At 44.4% G+C, this 12,211-nt stretch overlaps 1 protein-coding gene across 2 annotated transcripts in view; it reads right to left on the bottom strand.

The window, feature by feature from the left end:
* Tmcc3 (transmembrane and coiled-coil domain family 3) overlaps positions 1–12,211 on the bottom strand; it is a 267,591-nt gene that overhangs the window by 218,001 nt on the left and 37,379 nt on the right. Inside the window, exon 1 of one of the 2 annotated variants that reach the window (XM_036169715.1) lies at positions 5,850–5,911. The exons of the other annotated variant lie outside the window; for it this stretch is intronic. The gene's annotated coding sequence lies outside the window, so the exon portion shown is untranslated. Of the gene's footprint in view, positions 1–5,849; positions 5,912–12,211 lie in introns of those variants that run through there. 2 annotated transcript variants of the gene reach the window in all.

Here is a 12,211-nt window from a genome sequence, read left to right as displayed (position 1 = left end):
TTTGTTTGTTTGTTTATCTGTTTTTGGGTGTCTTTTTGTGGTTCCATGTGCTTTTAAGCATTGGTTTGCTCTGTTTGGGTGTCACTGACATTTTGACATGCATATATTGAACCTGATATCTTTGGGTAGTATGAACTGAAGTGTGCTCATAGTGAGTCTTAATACTAAAAACCCAGAGTCAGATATCGAGGGTGAAAGCTGAAAAATCAGAGAAACAGAACAGCAGCCATTAGAGACTTCTTACCTCTACAAATCCTCAGACCGAATGAGGGCCAAGGTCCTGTCTCTAGCTGCCTGACATTCCTGTCTCCACCTCGCTAGTGCTGGGATTAGAGGCATGCACCACTATCATCTGTTTCTCTTTTAGACTGGTTCAATCTCACATAGCCCAGAGTGGCCTTGATCACTGGAAGCTAATGCATGATGAACCTGAGTTTGAAGCCAGACTGCGCTACCTAGACCTTATCTCAAAACCAAACAAACAAAAAATGTAAGGACAAACAATAAAGAAACCAAAGAAATACAAACACTGGAATAAATGTACAAAAGCAGATGGAACAGAGAGCCAGAAAATCATGCCCACAGGTGTGGTCAAATCTTGAATAAAAGTGCCCAAAACAGACAATGGGGAAGGATAGTTCTACAATAAATGGGAGTGGGGAAACTGAATATTCACATGAAAAAAAGTAAAACGGAACCCTTTTCTTTCTTGAGACGAGGTCTCTCTACATAGCCCTGGCTGTCCCGGAACTCACTATGTAGATTAGGCTGGCCTCAAATTCACAGAGATCTTCCTGGAAACTGGAACCGCCCATGCACCTAGAGCACTGGCTAGTATTGGGGTGAGCAATGGGACCCTGCTTTCCAAATTTTGATGTACATTTTCACAGTGCCTCCTGACTGACTGACATAGATACCTACTTTGGTGTTGGCCCTGCTGGCCACCAACAGTTCTCCTAACAACATCCACAGGGAAATTTTAAGAAACACATCCCCCCATGTTTTCCCCTCTACTGAGCCAGACATTTAAGAAGGTCACTAGCTCACCACAGAGATAACAGAACAGAAACTCTAGTGACCACAAAAAACGAGAACACACAGTGGCATATCCCAATCAGAAAGGTCACAGTAAACATCAGCACCCCCCCCCACACACACACACAACAGCAAAATCCAAAGAGTGGGAAAGTGAGATTTCTAAAGTCACCACATAACAGTACTTGGAATGTCTGATTTCCAAGAAAAAAAAAAATGTTGGCTTGTACTGTAGGGAGATACGGTCATTCATGGGGGAGAGGGAGGAATTGTCCAGAAACTTATGAAGCAGCTCAAAAATTGTGACCAGTAGCCAAGTGGCCAAAAACTTACCTAATTTGATGGATGACATGAGTACATACCAGTCAAGACACCCCAAATGAACAAAAACCTGTAAGTGAACTCCAAGTAGGATAAATCCAAACTAGAAAAATGTGAACTCAAAAGAGCAATGACTATTTATGTACAAAGAACCCTCACTAAGATTAAGAGCGAACTTCTCATGATAAACCACAGGGGCCACACCTGAGGAAGAGGACGGCATTGAAGGCCTGAAAGAGAACTTTTAAATTTTTAAGCAAGAATTCTGTGTCTGGAAAAAAAACAATCTTTTGATAAAAGGAAAGCTAGGCATGGTAGATGGCACACATCTTTAATCCAGCACTTGGGAGGTAGGGGTGGGTGGATATCCGTGAGTTTGAGTTCAGTGTGGTCTACAGAGTGAGTCCCAGGTCAGCTGGAGCTACATAGTGAGAACTTGTCTTTAAAAACAAAAAAACAAAAGGAAAATAATGGGGAACGGAGACATTTCTATATAAATAAGACCTGAAAGAATTCATCACCACTAAACTTGCTTCACAAGAAATGACAGACAGTTCTTTGTTTTAAAATGAGAAACTGTTAGAGTAACTCAAAGCTATAGGAAGAAAAAGAAAAAAACAAAAACCCAGCGTGTCTAGTAACAAGCATGGAATCTATGAAGAAGAGGAATGGACATGTGTCTATGTGGTGCATTATGGGAACTATAAGTGATACTAATCAAACAGGTGTTGGTAAGTTTTCCTTCCATCTGAAATGCTAAGACAAATCATGAAAGAAATACGGTTTCATTGTGGAAAAAAAAAATTAAGACCAGAATAACCTCAAATAGAATCAACTTTATCCTGGTTGAGTTGGAAAATGATGATGATGATGAGGAGGAGGAGGAGGATGACGAGGACAGTGATGATAAAAACATCAATTACAGCCTTTCCAAGGGAACCAGGGCACAGAGGGGAACTTTTGAGACAGAGACAGAATAGTAAGAAAATAAGAGTGGCCGGGAAGTTTTTCTTCCTTTTCTCTCAAAGGGATAGCCCCTACTTTGCTTAACCATATTTCTAGGTACTTTGGCTTTCAGAGCCATTGGAGTGTAATAGTGAAGAAACAAAGTCTAGCCCAGCATGGCGGTGCACGCCTGTAATCCCAGCACTTGGGAGGCTGAAGCAGGGCTGTGAGTTTGAGTCTGGACTGAGCACCAGAGAGTCCCAGGCCAGCCAGACATACACAGCAAGGCCCAGAGGAGAGTTATAAGGAGTAAAATAAAGCACTTAGAATAGCTCCTGACTCACATGAAAACCCTACTATTAGCCTTTAATAATATTATTATTATCATTTAAAGACACTTTGCAACACAAATGAGGTTCTATCAAAGTCTACAGCAATAGAAATCCATAAAAATTTGAATTTCACAATCTAATCAATTAACCCATTCCTTATCTAGGACAAAGACAGTATAATCAATATTTTAGTGATTTAAAAAAAAACCCTCCATCAAAGTAATAATGCAATTAGTTGTGAAAACTCTTTCTTCTAAACCAGCATATGAGTCTACTTGTCTTTCTGACATTACTATTGATACAGGATATTTATCAGAACATAAACATCCATGTAAAAAGCCAGGCTTGGTGGCATGCTTGTAATAGCAAGAAGATGAATCCCTGGGGCTTGCTGGTGGGCCAGCCTAGCCTACCTGACAAGCTTCAGGCCAATAAGACAGTCTGACTCAAAAATAAAAGGGGGACAGAAGAAATGGCACAGCAGTAGAGGATCCAGATGTGGCTGGTTGCTCTCAGCTGGCTGTAACTATTTTCAGAGGACCCAACACCTTCTTCTGGCCTCCTCAAGCCCTGTAAATACACAGCACACATACATACATGCAATAAAACACTCCTGCACATAATATAAAAACCAATCTTTGCAAAATAAAGTGAATGGCATCCGAGAGACGACACCAAAGTTGCCCTCTGACTTCGATGTGCAATGTGCACACACGTGCAAGCACACTCGCACATGTGCACCTGCACACACAAATGCACACAGAGACACACACTCCAGAACATTCCCTCAGGCTGTGTGGTAGTGCGCTGAAACGGGGAATGATCGAGGAAAGAACAAGGTCTCTAATTTTATGATGAGTTGTTCTAGGACCCTCTGGTTGGCTAATCTTTTGCTGAATCATATTTTATTCATTTTGAGTCGTCTGTCCTGGTGGTAAAAACTCTGCACATAGTCTCCTTAGATCCCTGGGTTGGTTTCCATCTCTGCCTCTCCCTAGGTTAGAGACACAGAAGCTAAAACTGGCAAAAGGCTCCTGGTAACACCCAAGGATAACCAATGAACACCTCTAACTATCTCCAAAAGATTTTGAAATGATAGGTTTGTTTCTTTATTCAATCCAATTTGTGTGTCTAGATGATTTTTCTGTTCTCCCTCTTCTCTGGATGAGTTAGCTAAATTTCTGTCCAATGCAGAAGTTAAGCCACTGCCCTCCAACCCACTCTTTCAGATTTGCATCTTGGTGAAAACAAGTTAATGGCCAAGTCTGAGCATCCGTTTCTGCTGTGGGGTGTGGATGGGAGTACACACCTCACGGGGACATGATGAGACTGGATGAAGTTAAGGGTATGAAGAGCTCAGAACACCAGCCACGTGGGGAGCAGCCAAGAATCATTTCCCAAAACCAGAATCCCCAACATTCCTTTCAGCCAGTCACTTTATCCACAGGACTTCATTAGCTCTGAATAGCACACACACACCAGGCTGGGGGTTTAACTCAGTGGTAGAGAGCACAAGGCCACGGGCTCTGGGTTTAATCCTCATAACCACCTCAGCACATACAAAATTAATCTTGTTAGCTCTCTAAGATAGAGAAAGAATCCCAGTGTACTGGGAGGGCCCAGGTGAGCTGCTGGATTCTGGTTCTATAAGATTCCAGAGTTCTGACTACTAACTTAAAATGTACCTATGTAGAATTTCCCAGAGAGAGCCTTGTGGCTACTCTTTCCCCATTTGACTTTAAAGCTGAATCCTCCAAGAAACCACAAGATTTGTGGTTAAGGCTTAACTTGGGCAAACACCACCTCCTATGTCCCTAGCTGGATTCTCACCACGCACCAAGAACAATGCAACCCTCCAGTGATGAAGGAGTCCTTTGAGGACCCAAAGTATTACTAGTCTGTCTGTTTTATCACAAAAGGACTCTCCCTGTACTGAGGGATGGCCTCTATTTGCATCGCAAGAAAAACTCCTGAGTCTGCTTTGGAGAGGCATTTACAGTGATCAGCAGGGCCTGTGACGTACCTGTCACAACAACCACCTCTCTACCCAGCAGTGAGAAGCCGGCATCCTGGAGCAGCAGTACCCCCACGGCCTGCAGCTGAGTGCTCTGGGTGACGAAGCAGTCAGGACTGGACAACAGTCCAGTCGTCCGAGAAGCATGGCTTCTCCTATTGCAACCCTCAGACTCTTCAAAATAAGAAACAGCTTTCCATGCCATGACTCCATGCTAACTGTTGGATGAACTCTGCCCCTTCTTCTTCGGTGACATGTCTACGAGAGCAGGGGACCATTGTCTTTGCATCTCAAGCGCCGACCCCACTAACCGTATTAGGAACAATTGTTTATTAGAGACCTAGGTGGACTCCATTTTGACAACAGCTAGTGATATCTAAACATTCCAAACTAGGAATTGATTTCTTGGCACTGAAGAGGCTGAAGGAGGAGAATAGTAAGTTCAAGGCCAGACTGGGCTACCAAGTGAGACCTTATCTTAACGCCTTTTCAAATTATAGATACACACACACACACACACACACACACATATTTACAAACCTGTGATATAGATATACTAATAATAACTGAAAGTCAACTGTATATCACATACTACCGAGGAGGTTTATAAAGATGGCACCCTCTCAAATGTAACAACTTTCATAAAGCTTGCTGTGTCGTGTCCTGCTAGGAACACTGCCCCAAAGGCTGATGCTTGCCCTCAGGATTATGGAAAGTCTACGCTGTTTCCACACTGAAAAACTAAGAGTAAAAGCACAGCTAACTCAATGCACTTCTGAGAGGGTTTCATGGTTAGCACATGGACAATACTTAAAACAGCGCCTGCTCACAGTGACCTCTTAAGAAAGGTTAACTGTTAGCATTTTTCTGTGATCAGTCCCGTCCAAGCTAACACACCAGTGTACCAAATTTAGCAAACGCTCACTTGGTTAACTACCCAGAAAAGTAAGATGCACATGTACTCCACCTCCTGAAAAGCAGAACTTGCCCTCAGAGCTTGAGACGCCTTCTAAAAGCCATGGATAAATTCTTAACAGCACTGCCGACAAATATTGTTTACTAGAACGTCCCTTTAAAGCAAAAATAGATATCTACCAAACCCTAAGTGTATGCCAGAAAGACCTATGGAATGTATGTAAGCCATTAGCCTTGCTAACATCTTCCTTAAGACAAACAAATGAAAACCAGAGAGCAACTTTTACCTTCTCTTCAGGTCATGTGGTGATTCTAGGGCTGCAAGAGCTGGGCCACTTTGGTGTGACAAGGGCCCATGAGTCTCTGAGAACTTCAGATGACTCCTGCTCCGGTTAAAATAATCGCCGAGAAACAGAAAGCAGAAGTCCTTACAGAATTGCTTCATTCACACCGCCCCATCAGGGGTGTTTTTCCTGTTTCCTCGGATCACCAATCTTCCAGCTCAGCAATTCCCAAGTGGGTGCCCTGATGACCGCTGGTCCCCAAGATCCCTAACGCTGCTACGTGCTCCAGTCAAGTGATTGTGGGATGGGAAACACACCATGCTTCCCACAAGAAGAGATGCAACATCTACTCCCATGTGAAAGCCCCTGAGCCCTTTCCAGGCTTTCCTTAGCAACTCATTTACGTGTGTTTACTCCACGTGTGCAAGCCCATATAACCACCCACGGCTAGTGCACTGTTAGTCCAGACACTCGGTCTCTTCTACGTGAATTCCACAAAAAAACAGAGATGGCCAAAGACTAAGAAAGGTTTTCCTGATGTTTTTTAAAATAATTATTTTCTTTACCAAAGGAAGTCAAGTCTATGAAAACAGAATAGAGGCAAGCCAGCCAACACTCTAGCATGGAGGAACGAGCTCACAAGCTCCACCCCTAACTGTGGAGCTACTGGTTTGTGACAGATGATAATATCTGAGGAAAGGGGAGTCCATTTTCTTCAAGGGTGTGGCCACTGCTAGATCAACTACACTCCAGAGGGTGGTCCTATGCACCTGAGTATATAGGCAAAACAAATTGACTTGACTTGGCGTGATTTAAAAAAAGAAAAGAGGGGGGGGAAGGAGAGAGAGGCAGAGGGAGAGGGAGGGAGGGAGAGAGGGAGGGAGGGAAGGAGGAAAGGAAGAAAGGAAAGAAAAAAAGAAAGAAAAGAGAAAAGAAAAGAAAAGAAAAGAAAGGCCCAAGTTGGGAGGGGACAGGCAGTTAAGGGTGAATTTGGGAGGCGTTAATCGTCAAAGGATAAAAATGTGGTATTAAAAATAGATCCCAGGGACTCTCCTTGGAGCATTGGGGCAGGAGTCAATGCTATAACCATTGTTAACATTAAGCACTGGGAAGTGCTGCAAAAAATGTTTAACTCTGCTGGGGATGGGGATTTCTGCTTATCATCCCGGCACTTGGGAGAGAGGCAGAGGCAGGATAGAGTGTGAGACTGGGCTGGACAGTAAGTTCAAAGCCAACCTGGGTTCCATACTAAGGCTCCAGAACAAACCGTAAGGACAAAGAGAAGCGTTAGTTCTGTGTTGAGCTTCCTCAAGTGCTGACTGCAAACACAGTTTTAGTGCATTCTGTGAGCGATTAAAACTGGCAAGAGCGAGCCATTGGACAAGCCCTTCCCGGTATCCTTGAGTGTGGGACTGTCAGCTGGGAAGTCCCTTTAGTAGTAACTGGCTGCAGGGCCCTCATGCCAGCCCAGATGTTCTGGACACTTTATAATCCCCCTGAAGAAACACCAGCAACTGTGGAACACCACCATAGCCACAGCTGAGGGCATACTCCAGTCATGACCGCTCCAGACAGTTCTCTGGCCTTAGAAAGCAGCTCTCGGGGGAACACAAGCCTGGGTGAACTCTACATGACCCCAGAGGCTTTTGTTACCCAGGCCAGATGAGAAGCACTTCCTCTCAAGGCCTGTCACTGGCACAGTCACAACCCTGCATGAGTGGTGTGAATACAAACCTTTCCTTGTTTCTTTAAAGATCTAATCAATGTATGAGTGTTTTGTTTACATGTATGTAGGTGTGCCATGTGCATGCAATGCCCACAGAGGAGAGGAGGTCAGAGCAGCCCCGGGAATTGGGGTTACAAATGAGAGATGGTTGTTGTCCACCCATGCTGCGCTCTGGTGTTACAGGATTCAGCCCCCATGAAAGACTTGTCTGGGTGGTCTTGCCTAAGCTGCTAACACAGAGAGCGGGTGGGAATAAAGGCATTGGAGCTTCAGCTGTCACGGAGCCACCACCAGCAGCATCATCGACAGTGAGGAGACAGCTGAAGAATTCCAGAAGACGGGGAACTGAGAGCAGAAGTGACCAAGAGAGGTAGTTCTCGGAGGCTCTGAAGAACTGAAGGTCTTCATCACCAGAAAGTTCTCTGGAGCTGCCAAGTCTTAAGGGCCAAGGGAACTGACACTCTGGGCCCAGAGTTGAGATCCACCCAGGAGCTGTAACAGCAACAGGCATGGCCTGCAGGGGCCACTCACTGCTGATTCGTGCTGAGGACACAGCTGACAAAGCTGTTGCCCGTAGCAATGAGTTTACATTGAGAGTACCTCACAGTTTCTAAACCCTGGTGTCACAGACCCCTAGCTCTGGGTACCTAGTCTACCCTTTGCAGCAATCAAAGGGTTCTGGGACTGGTAACATCCTAAGAGCTCCCTCTCAGTTCCTCGGAATGTCTACCCAGACAGATCAGAGGGACGGATCCCACCCAGCTGAATGGAAACACTGCTTGCTTGGTCTTTACACATGCTGCTGGGACGGGAAAAGAGCATCATTTTCGTTTTACCCAAGGGAGAAACTGAGATAAACTAATGACACACAGAGTCTTATGTGCAAAGGTTTCATATGCAAACCCAGCAACAGTCCTCAAAGAGGTGTGCTATCATTTTCTCTCCAGTCTCCAGAGTTTTAGAAGCTTGGGAAAAGCCACAGAGCAAGTAGAACTAAGATGTGAACTCAGATCTACCTTGAAAGCCTGAACAAAACAGTTCAGCTGTTAGTGACAAGTTTTTGGACCAAATCAGACCAAATTAGAAAAAGCCCCAGTTTGATGGGTAAAGCATTCCTGGGTGATTCTCAGGTCTCCATGACCCCACACACACAGAAGAGTGGGGGAAGAAAGACCCGAAAATTCCGTGTCTGTTTTCTGGGGTACAGTTTAAATACCCTGTGGAAGTGGTCTTGAGCATCTCTGGGGGAGGAGCCATGTTTGGTGGGGGCTTTCTGAGGGGCAGGGTCTGAGCAGAGAGGTGGGGCTTCCACCAGAACATTCCAGGCTCATTGGGTAGATGGATGCCAGGGCACCAGGGGCGGAGAACAGTTAGCAGAAAAGATTTCCCTTCCAGATTCAACCGCCAGGCCTGCTTCTAGCATCTATTATCTGCACATGAGCTCATGCAGGTGGGGAGGGGATACAAAGGTAAATAAAGGAAGTCATCAATACGCTGAACCCCAGAATTGTGTGAGCTTATGATTCCTTAATAACAAAGATTTTAATTACTCAATTACTCACAGCTAGTGCCCCTTGCACATTACAGTAACTAACTAGCTCTGGATAAAAAAAAAAAAAAAAAAAAAAAAAAGGGCTAATAATTTTAGCATTTCACAAACATGCAGAACCAAAACAAATTATAGTGGGGGTGGGTAAAAAAGGTGAATTAGATTTCAACAAAATTTAAAACTTTGGTGCAAAGGACGCAACAATGGTTGATCTCAATGCTCAACCTGATCTGGGTGTGCATATGAGTGTTTCCAGACAGCATTAACTGAGGAGGGTAGGACCCACCTTGAATGCAGGCAACACCGTCCTATGGACTGAAGTCCTGGACTGAATACAAAGTGGGAGGCAGAAGCTAGGTGGGTACCACGTGGGTATCCCCTTTTCATACTTCCCTATCTGCGGGGACGTGAGCAGGCAGCCTTCCACAGCCACACCTTCCTAGTCATGATGTTTCCCCTGATCCAAAACCCAAACCAACTTTCCCTCCTGATACAGCCTCCTGTCCGGTACTCAGTCATAGCAAAGAGAAAGGTCACTAATATATATGTCACACGGTTTCGAGCAAGGTCACTAATAAAGATAACAACAAAGTGAAACCATCATCCACAGACAAAGATGAAATATTTGTAGATCACGTGGCTAACAAAGAATTTGTCTCTATATTTAAAATCTCCCGTAGCTCAACAATGGAAAGACTACTGACCACACATGTTTTCGTGTGGGTATATGTGTTCATCTCTCATGGTTCTACACCTAATAGTAGAATGCAGAGACATGTGGCAATTTTAGGTTTAGCATTTTGAGGAAGTACCACGCTCTTTTCCACAGTGCTTGTACTAATTTACATCCCGCCAGCAGCACACTGGGGTTCCCATTTCTTCCCATCCCCGACAGCACTCACTCTCATCTATTTTTGTCCTGTCTGCTCATGTGGTTTGCATTTCTCCAATCTCTGATAAGTTTCGTCTTATTTCCACATGTTTATTCGCCCACTACTTGTCTTTGGTGGAACGCCTACCCATTCCTTGTCTGTTTCTAAATGGTTGCTACTATTAGGCTACACTAGTCACCTTGCTGATAGAAGTTCTTGGTGACTTACATCATTATATAATAATTTCCTCTATTTCTGACTCTAGGAGTGACCGAGAGCCCTGAGTCTATAACACGCAAAAGACCCTTATGATTTGAAAATGCTCATACAGAATAGGAAAGAAATGTTAAGATTAAGGTAATTAGACGCAGATTTTTTTTAAACAGCGTGTCAATATGTTGCCCTGGCTGGAACTCACTATGAAGATCTGCCCGCCTTTACCTCCCAAGTGCTGTGTTGTGGAATATTTGGTCACACTGTGAAACTCCGAGAGTTCGTTAATAAAATTAACCTTGGATCAGGGGACAGAGCCAGCAAGAATTAGCCATAGAAAGGATGGAGGAGACAGGAAGATGGATAGAGAGGTGCACAGGAGGGTAGGGAGGAGCTTAGAGATTCAGTGGTCTTTTTGGTTTGGGATGAGTGGAGAGATGCTTTTCTTGCTGGTCTCCAGCCAAAAAGGAAGGTCAGCTGGTTCCTTTTTGGGCTTCTCTGATCTAGCAGGTTTTCACCCCAACATCTGACTCCTGAGTCTGTACTGGTAAATAGAATGATAGAGACTTAGTTAAAACCTACATTTGGCTGCAACTGAGCCTGTGCTGGTGGGATCAGAAATTCTGCCAGGATGCAGTCTCAGCAGCAGGGCACAGTTTAAAAAAAAAAAAAAAAAGTCAGCAGATTCAGCTGTGGCTACTAAGCTGATGGGATCAAAGGTGCATACCACCACACCAAGCAATATAGATTTTTTTTCTTCACCTATTTTGTTTTAAGTCCTTGTCATTTCCCCCCTAATGGATCTATGTACTTTTGTAATCATCACTATGGAAACACATTGAGCAATGACCTGGAAAACCTGGCATGACCCGCAAACATGAACAAAAATGATCTACCCGTGTTGTTCTGGGGACAGGGAGGAGGAGACAAGAAGAACTCAGGCACTAGGGATATAGCTCAGTGGTAGAGCACCTGCCTCAAGTGTGTGAGGCCCTAAGTTCAAGTCTCAACAAGGGGGTGGGGGACCTGGGAGCTAAGGAGACGACAAATTAGCAAGCATGAGGGCCTGAGTGCAGATCCCCGAGATCTACATGAAAACCAGGTGTGATGGGGCACACCTGTAACCCCAGTGACGGGGGTTTGGGCCCCGGGGGCTGGTTAGCCAGCCTATTCAAAATGGCTGCTCCAAAAAATAAAGTGGAAAGTGATAGAGGGAGATTCCATAAATCAACCTCTACCTGCACATGCATGCATATGTACAGGTAATCACAACCCCACACACGACCACACATATGTACATATCACACCTCACACACACATGACCATATATATGCACATATACATCACACACACACACACACACACACACACACATCCTGCTTCCTACATACCTCCATCATTATGTACTAGCCAAAATACATATAGATACAAGAGACCTGGATGTGGAATGGGCAAAAACTAAATATGCAGATTTCTTTCTTAATAGGTAGAAAGAGCAAAGAATGGGAAGAAAAGACTCAAAATGAAACCAAAGACAAATCTTGGGGAAAACCCGTTAAGACAAAAATAGCCAGTTTTCAAAAGATGCAAGTTGCTAATGTTATCACAAATGACCACACTGCATAGAAATCCTGGTACTTCAAAACAGCCATTCTGTAGGACATGTAATGGAGAAATGGCTTCCCTAAAGTCTGTAAGAGGGGGGGGAAGGACTTTGGTTGACTAAAAACTCAGCAAGTGTCAACATCACAACTCAGTCAGTAACTGAGTCGGCCAGACAGTTCTTGTCCACATCAAAGGAGACGACAGGTTTGGCAGCTCTACCCTGCCAGAGCGTATCGACAAGGAGATCAGAGATGAGCCCAAATGACACCATGGGAAGCACAACCAGAAATGTCCAGACTAGCTCTCCACCTAGAATCCAGGGTAAATATTAAACACTTGACAGACAGGAGGTATTCTTACAAGTGAAGACGTAAGGGACTCTGGCCACGCGACATCACCA

This window comes from Onychomys torridus, chromosome 20, assembly GCF_903995425.1.
Source record: "Onychomys torridus chromosome 20, mOncTor1.1, whole genome shotgun sequence".
NCBI classification, from domain to species: Eukaryota; Metazoa; Chordata; class Mammalia; order Rodentia; family Cricetidae; genus Onychomys; species Onychomys torridus.
This window is presented reverse-complemented; position numbering and strand designations above follow the sequence as displayed.